Consider the following 10816-nt stretch of genomic DNA (forward strand, 5'->3'; position numbering starts at 1 on the left):
GAATTTGTTTTTCCTTCCAAAACCACCGTTCTACCTTTTCCCAAGAAATTCCCTCATCACCATCACCTCTCTCGTCTGCACTGAGCTCCTTTCTTCCACATATAACCCAAGCTTGGGGGGTAAGCCCACTTCAAATCCTTTTAGGGGACCCCTCCCTCCTGCTCCCCTCCCCACCCCAGCTCCCCGGGGTGCTCTGTCGGCTCACTGCACCCCCACCTGCACCCGACAGACCCTGCCGGAGCCACCTGACTCCAGCTGAGCGACCTGCTCCTCAAGGCAAATGCCTGTGCCTGCTCTGGGTCTGGGGTCCCCACGCTTTCTGTCACAGCAGGCTGTTTCGAAAATACTTTTTAAAATACAGAGTAGATGCTCAGGAAATGTTTACGGGGTCAACAGGATTGCGTGTTGCTGGGCAGAATAGAAAGTCCGGGGGAGGGCTGCCCCCAAGGATCTCAAGTCTCCTGTTGGCATCTGCCTGGCTTTGATAGGTACCGAATAAGGCAATAAAAATGTTAATCTTCTCAGACCCGCCTCTGCCTTATGGAGCCTCTGAGGTGGTGACAGCAATAAGGTAGGTGGAGAAGTTAAAGGGGAAAACATAAATTAGGTCATGAGAGGATAAAGAGATGGATTTTCAATAGGCTTCAACCTTCAGAGATGGGAGGGCCTAAATTAAATGGATCATACGAAATTCAATAAACAAGGATTGTAGACGGCAGATAATTTATCCCATTATAATTTGAATTAAGCTGGAGCATCAATAACACCCCTGACCTGAAGGTTATTAAGAGACAGCCAATAACAGGAACTGAACCAGCTCACGATGTAGGTTATTGCTAAGAATTTAGGGCTCAGGTATTTAAGACTGGGGGCCGATTGCCTGAGGGATAAATTGCATCCTTGGAGCCGAGCACGGGAGGATTAGCAACCAGTGGTGTCCCCCAGCCACCAGCCTGCAGCCCACTCACGTGTGACCAGGACGGGCTGACGGTCCCCCGCTTGCTGAAACTCTGGACAGGTTTCTTCCTATCAGCCCCGGACATCCCTTTTCTCGGGGCATTTACTTTATAAAACTTGTGGTTATAAATTCTTTTTCTACCCCTTTGAGCTGTAAATCCTCTCCCAGGCTCTCACCTACTTTACAACCCATGGGGTGTCCTTCTCAAGGACCCAGGGCCACCCCTGTGAGATGTGGGGGACAAAGGAGCTCTCACTGCTGCCCCTTAGCATCTGCAGGCCAACAGGAGCCCCCTGTGACAGGCGTGCGGGCAAACACAGGTGGCCTAATCACGGAGAAGAACGTTTGCAAGCTCAGGGACAGCGTCTGCTGGCCACATCCCACGCCAGCCTCCCTCCCCTGCCGTCCTCCTGTCTTTCCCGCTCGCTCACTCATGCACGTACCCGCTCCTGCCTCTGTTTCCCTGGAGTTGTGTTCGGTCTCTGTCCCCTATTGCAGGGGTCTTGAGTAAGGTCTTCCTGGCCTGTTTCGCTTTGTCCTGTGCAGTTTTTACTTTGCCCTGTGTCTGGAGACATCTGTGGACCTGAACTAAGCCCTGGTCGCTGGGTCTCCACTCAGCATCCTGAGTGTACAACACGTGTGTGCGAGCCAGTTAATCCAAGGCGGCTGCTTCTGTCTGCGGCAGGTGACTGTGATCAAACACGGAAATGAGACCAAATCCATTAGCTCACTGGGCCCAGCGAATCTCAGAAAAACTGGTTTGATGGAAGTTCAGTTCCGAGGCCACGTTCTTCTCCACGCAAGTCTGATTCCGCCCTCCCTAATATCTGGTTTGTATTAGTCCCCTTAGCCATTTGGTTTTATGGGACTTTTGCTGCCCAACGCCATTCAGGCAAAATACCAGCAGAGTTTGATTGCATCTTAACAACAGGGACCCGTTTGCAGTCTTCTGAGCTCCTTCCTGCATTTGTTCCTTTGTTCTTACAGGAAACCCTCCTCCCCCATCATTTTCTCCCCCGGCCAGAGAAACTGCGATTGTCTCCATTCCAATGATAAGGACGTGAGGCAAGAACGGAGCGTCTTGCCCAAGGTCGAAGGCGTGGATGGGGCCCGAGCTGAAATTTGAATCCAAGCCGTCTGCACCATTTCACAGCGGAATGTAGCAAGGATTTAATTTTATAAATTAGGATTCCCCAGGTGAAGGTAATCACAGAAAGCGTATCTAGAGAACTGGCCGGGCAGCTGGATCAGAACAGTTTCCCGTCGGACTGGAGGGGACTTCTGCTGGAAGGAGACCACCCTGGCAGAAGCAGTGGAGGGAGGGGCTGGGCACTGCACATCCAGGGTGAGCAGGGCATTGACTGGGGGGTGAGGAGGGGATGGTTTAGGGCAGGACTTTTGAACCAGCCACCTCACTGAATTCTGCAGGACTTCAGGACCCCTCTACTGTGCAAGACCAAGGGGACCATGCCATCCCCTTCTAACTTAACCTTGAATGCCCTTGAATGCCCAGCAGAGGCTCGTTGGCGACCACACTAGCACGGCAGCAATGCCTGGCGGAGGAGTCTTGTCTGTGAGCACAGATGAGCACCCAGCCATCTGGGGACTGCAGGAGGTTCTTGCAGAAGGACTTTCAGGGAGCTGAAGGGAGTACACGGACCACGGGAGATTGGGCTGCTGTCGTTACTGCGTCTCCTTCTGTACTCAGCAGCCAGTGGGGGCAGGGAGGCCCTGGCACCTCTCCATCAGCCTGTTCACCCCCCACCTCCCCCAGAGCGGGGGCACCCACGTCAACTCTCTGGTTGCATCTCCCACGGGTTTTATACGAATCTCTGCCTCTCACGCGCTGCCTTTCTGGGCACTGGGTGGCAAAGGATCTGCCCATAGAAGTCTTGAAATCTGCCAGGAGAATTGTGTGTGAATCGGTGAAACTGTTACCTGTTCATTTGATAAGAGAAAATTAAATTATTCAGCTCCCAATAACACAAGAAGCACCCCAGCCATAATAGTGGAGTAATTGTTTTACAATTAAGGCGTGCCTGGAATACACATTACCAGCTCATTTTAATAACGTGTGCATTGAGTTGCTTACTTTTTTTCCAAAGAGGCAATTCAAATAAGTAATTTAGTGGTAGAAATAAACTATGAATTTAATTTATATGTTCATTAATTGTACAATTAAGCTGAATACTAATTGACTGTAGAATTATAGCTAAATGGGACACTGGACCAGGGTAATTAGTTCTTGTTCTGTTTTTCATTGTGAGCATAATTTTTGGTGGCCTCACCGTACCCAGTTAGATTTTGTTTGGCTTTATTGGAGCATAAATCATTCTTCTAGCACAGAGATTTAATCCTTACGATACGACTGGTGTGTTCCTCTCCTGCCGCAAAAGTTTATCCCTTTAGGAGAAAGGACATCTGACTCTGGTCGTGGGGGACTGGAGGATGCTGAGCCCTCTGTGATGTCCGCGTGTGCTCTGTGGATGGAGGTGGACAGGTCAGCCGCAGCAGCACCTGGATTCTGCGAAGGTTCCCCTGGGAGGGCCCGGGTTCTGCACAGAGTGTTCGCCACCTGTACAATTTTCATTCACAGTCAATATCCAGCACTGCTATGTTTTAAGATGTTAGTGGGATGAATGCCAAGGAAAAGCGCATATGCAGGCAACAAAATATGTTTTCATGGGAACAGAATGGCCCTGCAGTCCGCACACAGCTCTGTCCTGCCAGGGGTGGCTTCGCCACGGGCTCTGGCTGGCTCTGACTTTGTTAGCCAGAGGGTCCAGTTGCTCACGGCTAATTCCTGGTTCGATTCTAAGACCCACCTAGGCCAGTTTTGCTTTTTCCAGGTGCTCAGAAAGAACAGAAGCAAAGGGGAAAATGTGAAGTGCTGGCTCCCTTAGGACGGATGGAACCTACCTTTCCGCACACCTGCAGGAGGTAAGCCCCGGACGCAGACTCTGCAGGGTGGCCATCCGCACGCCTTCGGATGCACCCGAGTCTCCCAGGGTGCGGAGGAGCTTGTTAGAATTCAGCTTCCCAGACAGAGAAATATCTGTGAAATATCGTTCATTGCACCTGCTAATCTATTGTCAGGTGACAATGAAGTGGGAAAAAGGGCACCTGGGCAGACTGGGAATGCCCCAGGGCAGAGGTCCTTCCTGCCGCCAGTGGGGAGTTCATGGCGGAGCAGAGGTCTGGGCTCTGGCTGTTGGTGGCACTGTTTAGGTCACTCAGAGGCAGACTCCCAGGGACGCTCACTGGGATGGCCATGGAAGTTAGGAGGATGAGCTTAAAGGGGATGATTTAATCCAGGGAAGGAGACATTGCTCAGAACATCATTCACTTTGCCATAAAGGGACGAGATGTGACAGGGTCTCAAGCCAGAACATTTCTGGAATAAGAAGTCTGCATGCCATGCATGAGTGTGCACAAAACATAACCCAACAGCTAGTCGGTGTTGGTTCCTGAGGGTCAAAAACCTCAAAATTGAACAAAGAAGAACTCAGGCCTGCACCTCACAAAATCTGCTGCTGGTACCCACCTGCTGAGATGCCTGTCCCCTCTCTGCTGCTCAGAACTTTCTTCTTCTCTATTGTGTTCCTAAGGACGGGTCACCTTTTCATACACTCTGAAACTTACTTATTTCTTTATCGTCTCTCTCCCCATGAGATCAGAAGTTTTGTCTTTTTTTCTTCATCCCAATAACTAGAAAATTTCCTGATATGTGGAAGGTGATATTTATAGAACGAATGGTGTGATTAGTATACTGTATTTATTTGGCATAAGGGAAATACTCTCTTTATTATAGTATTAAAGCTGGGTTCTTATAGCTATTTGGAGAATAAAATTTGTGAACTATGTAAATCAAGCTGGGTTCCTTAGGACTCTCCAGACTCCCCGCCATGAAGCCAAGCAAAGGGGGTTGAAGGCGGGGGCTGGTCAGCGTCCCTCCCCAGATCAGTCTGCCCCGGGTTTCCACTGGGTATTTATGAAGGCACAGAGAAAAATTGAAAATTTGAGAAGCTTTCACATAATACTAATGAAAAGGTTAAATATATGATATTATAAATGGAGAATTATAGATAAGAAAACCCTTGCTAAGAATTATAGATATTTCCAAGGAAAACATCAGAGCTACCAAAAATAAAATGAATCATTAATGACATAATTACAGAAAAATTGCTGGGACCGTAATAGAGACCTGAGAATGCTAGCAGAAAGGATTCACCAAATTTCAAGGAGAATCAGGAGAAATGGTTCAAATTTAGACACATTTTGGCAAGTATTTAAAATAATGAAATAAAGATTAACTGCAAGACACTAGACCATTTTTAGAAAGAGAAAAATGTGGCTGCAGGAAAGCAAACACAACGTAGCGTGGTCTCGGCTTGCTCTTCAGCCACGTTCCGCGTGCAGGAAACGGCCCGGTGGCGGCTGCAGAGATGCTGACAGGAGGCGTCCGGGGACCTCACGCCCAACGAGGGGGCTGAGGGTGCGACACCCACGTGCTCGGGATGTACACCACCTGGATGTGCGAAGTGTCACAAAACGTCTACCTCAGCCTCGGTAAGAGATAAACATTAATTCAAGATATCATTGGAGTCTTTCCAAAACGTATTAGTGAGCACCCGCACCCGACCCCGTGCGCACACTGCTGAACACAGAGGATGGTTCTCAAAGCCACAACCATCGCCGCGCCCGGAGACTGACTCTGTTCTGCAGCCAGGCCCGAGAACAGCTCTAGCAGCCGACGAACGACTATTAAATGGAATAACCATATCATAAATTATTTTCTGTTATCTACAGAGTGGGGAAAATGGACCGTGATGTGGAGTCAACTGCATTGGCCCCGCAGAGACTGGGGGAGCAGTCCCCTCCTGCCTCCCTTGTCTTTGGCATTTTCCAGATTTTTGAAAGACATTCTTTTCACTAAAAACAGCAACAAAAGCTTCCTATAAAGAGAAGAGCCAAGTTTTACAGGTCACCGTGACCTGATGCCAATTCATTCTCACAGTCAGTTCTAATGAGGACAGAAAGCCCTGTATTTCTGTCTTGCTCCTACAAACGCTTTCAAATGTGAACTCCCAAATCTTTTTTGAAACTCTTCCTCTGGGTCCCACTTGGTCAAAATAAACCTTTAATAAAAAGATTGTACATTACTTTTTATCCACGAGACTCCTGGAAACTTTGAAAGCGAATCTGGAATTGAAGAATCAAACAAACAAAACCCTTGTACACCTGCTCAGCTCGGGGCTTCTTCGGCTCTGCCACTCCCTGACCTCGCAATTCGGGGGAGGCTGCTCCACTTCCCTCGGCTTCAGTTTCCTCCGCTTTCAAACGGAGGTGATGGTATCTATGTCAAAACAGCAGAGACAGAAATAAAATAATTTAAGGCTAGGCCAGAGTCCCTCCTCCTCGCCATATGACGGCAGAAACAGTGGCGGCCAACGACTGGGAGCAGGCCTTCACCTTGACGCCACGCTAGAGGTCGCTGTGGAGTAGTTTTGCCACGACGTACGCCTCTTCGTGTTTGATTAACCTCACATTTCAGTAAAACCAACAACCTTTCCTGGATCGGGAGGTCCCCAAAACCAGCCTCAGGTTTGACGATTCACTACAAGAACCTACAGGACTCAGAAAAGCTGTCACGCTTGGTTACAGTTTATCGCAATGAGAGGACAAGGTTAAAACCGGCCGAGGGAAGATGTGCACAGACAGGGCAGGGTCCAAGGACACCAGGCACGAGCCTCCAGTTGTCCTCCCCGGTGGAGTCACAGGGACAATTGCTTACTGCTCCTGCAGGGGTGTGACGACACGCAGGGAGAGTTGGCAGCCGGGGAGGCTCGCCTGAGCTCGGTGTCAGGTGCTGCTGGGGTCGGTCACGGCCGACTGGTTGTCCCTCCGTAGGTTGAGCTGACACTGCATGGCCCGACCTACTCAATTATTCTGTAAATCTAAAACTGTATTAAAAATATAAGGTCAAAAAAATGTAAAAATCATTCTTAGTTCACAGGACATATGAAATCGGGCAGCGGACTGGATTTGGCTCATCACAGACCCGCGGACGAGCTGGGAGAGCAGCCCACAGGCGCGTGAGGTCCCTTGTGTGGGGCAGACAATGTTGCTGGACAGTCCCTCGGGCAGTGGGGCCCAGAGAAGGATTCCGAACAGGGAACTCGGGCGGAAACTTTAAGAAGCTCAGAATTCTCCCTTCTTGATGCTATTTGCTCAGAATCTCATTTAGAAACACGAACAGGACCCAACAGCAACCTGAGAATCCACGCGGCCTGCAGGAACGATTCTGGCATCCCCCGGCCTGGGAAAAGCCAGCCCTCGCTCTCGCTCTTGTGTTAAGGAGCCATGTTCCTTGCAGCAGGAACTTTGAAAGCCGGGTCTGCAGGGAGACGGGGATTCTGCACATACTGTGCTGACCTTAATAAGCTGTCGCCCTCCCTGCTTCTTGAAGATGGAGCAGTCGATAAAGTGTCTCTCTGAACAGTGTAATCGGCACAATTCATTTGGCAAACATGTATTGAGCGCCCACTGTGTGCTCGTGGCTCTCTCCGCTCTAAGAGTTCGTGGCAATTACGAGGTGATGTCGGAAACCTCCAAGTAGGAGAAGGAACAAGTGGTGTCATATTGATCTCACAGACTGTTTGCTAATGGAGTTTTAATGCAGCCCAGTGCTCTGCCTGTGTGGCCGCCGAGCGCCTGGTTAGCAGTGGCCTGCGACTATTTCAGCTGTGCCTTCCTGCATGCACCAAATTACAGCACGTTACTCAGCGGCCACGTGACAAGATACTCATTTACTGCTTCCAATATCTTCATTTTACCGGCCAAGCGCTCAGCCTAGTTCTATAAAGAAAAGCTGTGAGCCGGTGGCCCGCAGGGAGGTCGAGAATGCAGACTCCTTTGGGCCCCGCCTAGAGACAGTCGGCAGAATCCAAGTCACATCCTGCAACACTGGTGCTGTGTTCGCAGTACTCCCTCTGCTCGGGATCCAGAGAGATTCGAGACCTAACTACGGTCTCTACTCCACGTGGAGTGTTTACTCTGATTACCTGGTCAAGAGCTCATTGTACCTAGATTTCAATACTACGTGGGGATCTTCCATTCCTCTCCACCTCCGCAGCAGTGAGAAGTGTGTTGTGTTCCGTGGAGGCCCCTTGCCCGGGGTTAGCCTTCCGCCCGGCAGCTGAAAACAAGAACCGAGGCAGCTTTAACGAACGGTTAGGGGCACGGAGTGCGAGGCCATGGGGCTCCCCGATGCCTCCCCAGCTCTGCGATCTTGGCTGTGAAGCTACCTGACGTCTCTGTGCCCTCATCTCCCCACCTGCCAAGGGGGAGTCGCAAACACGCCCGTTTGTGACTTGCTCAGGGCGCTGCCTGACGCCAAGTGGGCCGTAGATGGGTGACGTCGTAAATCGCCCGGAGCGATGCCAGCTGCCCGTCCTGGGCCCTGTGGGGAAGACAGAGGAGAGAGGACGGGAAGCACCTGCTAGGGGGCTGGAGCGCGGCGTAGGGCTCGCAGCGGCAGCTCACACCAGGCCTCCCTGTCACGTTTGCAACGACTGCCCGCGCCGGAACCACACTGCCCTCTGCTTACCGACGTGCCCGCTCCGCGCTGCCTTCGGTGAGACCCTTGCTGCCATCTGGAATGCAAAGACAATCCCGACAAGGGCTCATCCGCCTCCTGACACTCCAAGGACACTAAGAGCCGAGCCGCTGGCTGCAGCAGCCGACTGGCGCACCTGGGCAGGCGGGCGGGTCTCCCTGTGCTGGGCCCACAGCCCACCTGCAGCCCCTCCCCGGCTGCCGGCTCCTTCCTGCCAGCCACGCAGCACCGCCGGCTCTCGGCCCTCTCAGGCCTCGTTCTGGCTCCAGTGCCACCTGCAGCTGTGGTGGTTCCCTCCCGCGAGAGCGGAGGCGAAAGCTCCTAAGGCAGCCTGTGGTTCGGGCTGTGCAGGGCTCGCCCCGCCCCGCCTCCCCTCTACCTTCTCCGCCTCCTTCAGCACTTGGCTTCCTGCACCTTCTGAGACGCCAAACAGTGCTCTGTGGTCCCAGCCCTGGGAGCCCCTCCAATCTGACGCTCAGAACCAACTCCACTAACATATTGTCACCCAAGCCCAGGGCCTAATGAGGACGGGCTCCGAGCCCCACTTCCGGGCTGCAGAGCGTCTCCTGCCTTCTCTGGGAAACGAGCGCGCCAGGGCGACGGGGCTTCTCGGTCTCATCTTCCTCCCCCACGGTCGCAGTTTAACCTGCCATTGCGGCAGGTCACAAGCACAAACCACGGGGTTTGTTCCTACCTTTGAAACATCACAGAGAGTGAAAAGATGTGTTTCCCGGCTGAACTTTGCCTCCCGAGTACCACGGGCGACGGGAAATGCATCAAGACCATCGGCCATGGCGTCTGCAAAGCAAATTTGACCCCTGGTAGAGGAGGAGTGTCAGCAAGTCCCCGACATCGAAACAGCTCCTTTTAACTAAAGGTCTGGTGGAGGTCGGGCATGGAGAGGTCCCGCAGGAGGGGTATCTGCAGAGGAAAAGAACAGTGACTCGAGTTCTGACGTCAAGTCCAGTGCGCGGGAGCCACAGGTCCCTCCTTCTCTCACGGGCCGTAGGCACCTAGGTCAGGTGCCTGCGCTGAGCCTCCAGGGAACCGAGAAAAGAAAGTGGGGATCGATGGCAGCCTACGGGGGATCCAGTCAATTCCGCTCCTGCTGCGCCAGAGGTACCGGCTCCCGGAGGCTGGAGGACACAAAGCTGGTTAGTTCCGCGCCGTCCCCCAGTGGCCCCAAGTTAAACCTTGCTGCCCGCTGCTGGCACTGTTTATAATTTGTGGGTTCGTATGGCGAAGTCAGCCTCGAGAGAAGGAGAGAGAAGAAAGGCTGCAAAAATGAGAGGGAGGAGAAAAAAATAGCAACAGGCCAGGGAACAACTCCCAGTCCTTCCTGCCGGGCCCCTGCGTGCACATGGACAGAGGGCTCCCCTGAGTGCGGCCAGCTGTGGACAGAGCCCCAGGTGACTCTGTGTGAGGACATTCACCTTGCGTGTGTGCCACTGCCACAAAGGAACAAGCCATCCGAGAGGCACATTCTTGGGACATTGGCTGTAAATCCACCTTCTTCTTTTGCATCAAGAACCAAATGCAGGCGATGAGCTCTGACTCCCCTTTCCCTTGTGTCCTTGAAAATGACATCTGCAATTTTGCTACTTAATTAGTGGTGCCAACTTTTCACTATAGGCCTCTGGAAGTACATGACAAACCTACAGGTGAAACTTGTGCTCGAAGAGGAGACGCATCTCTACGATACCTCGTTTTTGTATAGACTCAGAAATATTTCAGACTGTTGAGCTTCACTGCTAGAAGTGTGGGCCCAGGCCCAGCAGTGCCAGCATCCCGAGGGAGCTCCGTAGGAATGCAGATTCTCGGGCCACCCCCCCAGGCCTGCCAAGTATCACCTGCCTTTTATTAAGATCCCTGGGTGGTTTTGTGAGCGCCTTAAAGTTTGAGAAGCTCTGCTACAATGCGAGTGGCTAGTAGCCACGTACTCCTCACGAGGCCTCTGGTCCACACCACGTCACTCCTAACCAAATAACCGCTGCAGCAGCGAGCCACAAGTCAGAGGCCCACAGAAGCCAGCGGTTTATCCAGGCAAACAGGTAAAGCGTTGCCTCCAATGTGTCATTTGGGAGCTCACTTTAGAATGTGGTTATTTTCCACTCCAATCACTAAAATGTCTCACAAAGAGCCCCTCCAAGAAAGCGTCATTTCCACAGGGAGGATGTCAGCGAGATTTGGGAGGACGTAGACTGCCGCAACTTTCTCCTGCCGCAACTTTCTCCTGCCGC

At 52.0% G+C, this 10816-nt stretch overlaps 1 long non-coding RNA gene across 1 annotated transcript; it reads right to left on the reverse strand.

Annotated features, from left to right (window-relative positions):
* Positions 1–3082: 3082 nt before the first annotated feature.
* On the reverse strand, positions 3083–5024 carry LOC123622507. The gene is made up of 2 exons (XR_006729518.1): positions 3878–5024; positions 3083–3533 (listed from the first exon to the last, which is right to left on the reverse strand). It is a non-coding gene; the product is annotated as an uncharacterized LOC123622507 (long non-coding RNA).
* Between the last annotated feature and the right edge of the window lie 5792 nt (positions 5025–10816).

This window comes from Lemur catta, chromosome 17 (genome assembly GCF_020740605.2).
Source record: "Lemur catta isolate mLemCat1 chromosome 17, mLemCat1.pri, whole genome shotgun sequence".
In the NCBI taxonomy this organism is placed as follows: domain Eukaryota; kingdom Metazoa; phylum Chordata; class Mammalia; order Primates; family Lemuridae; genus Lemur; species Lemur catta.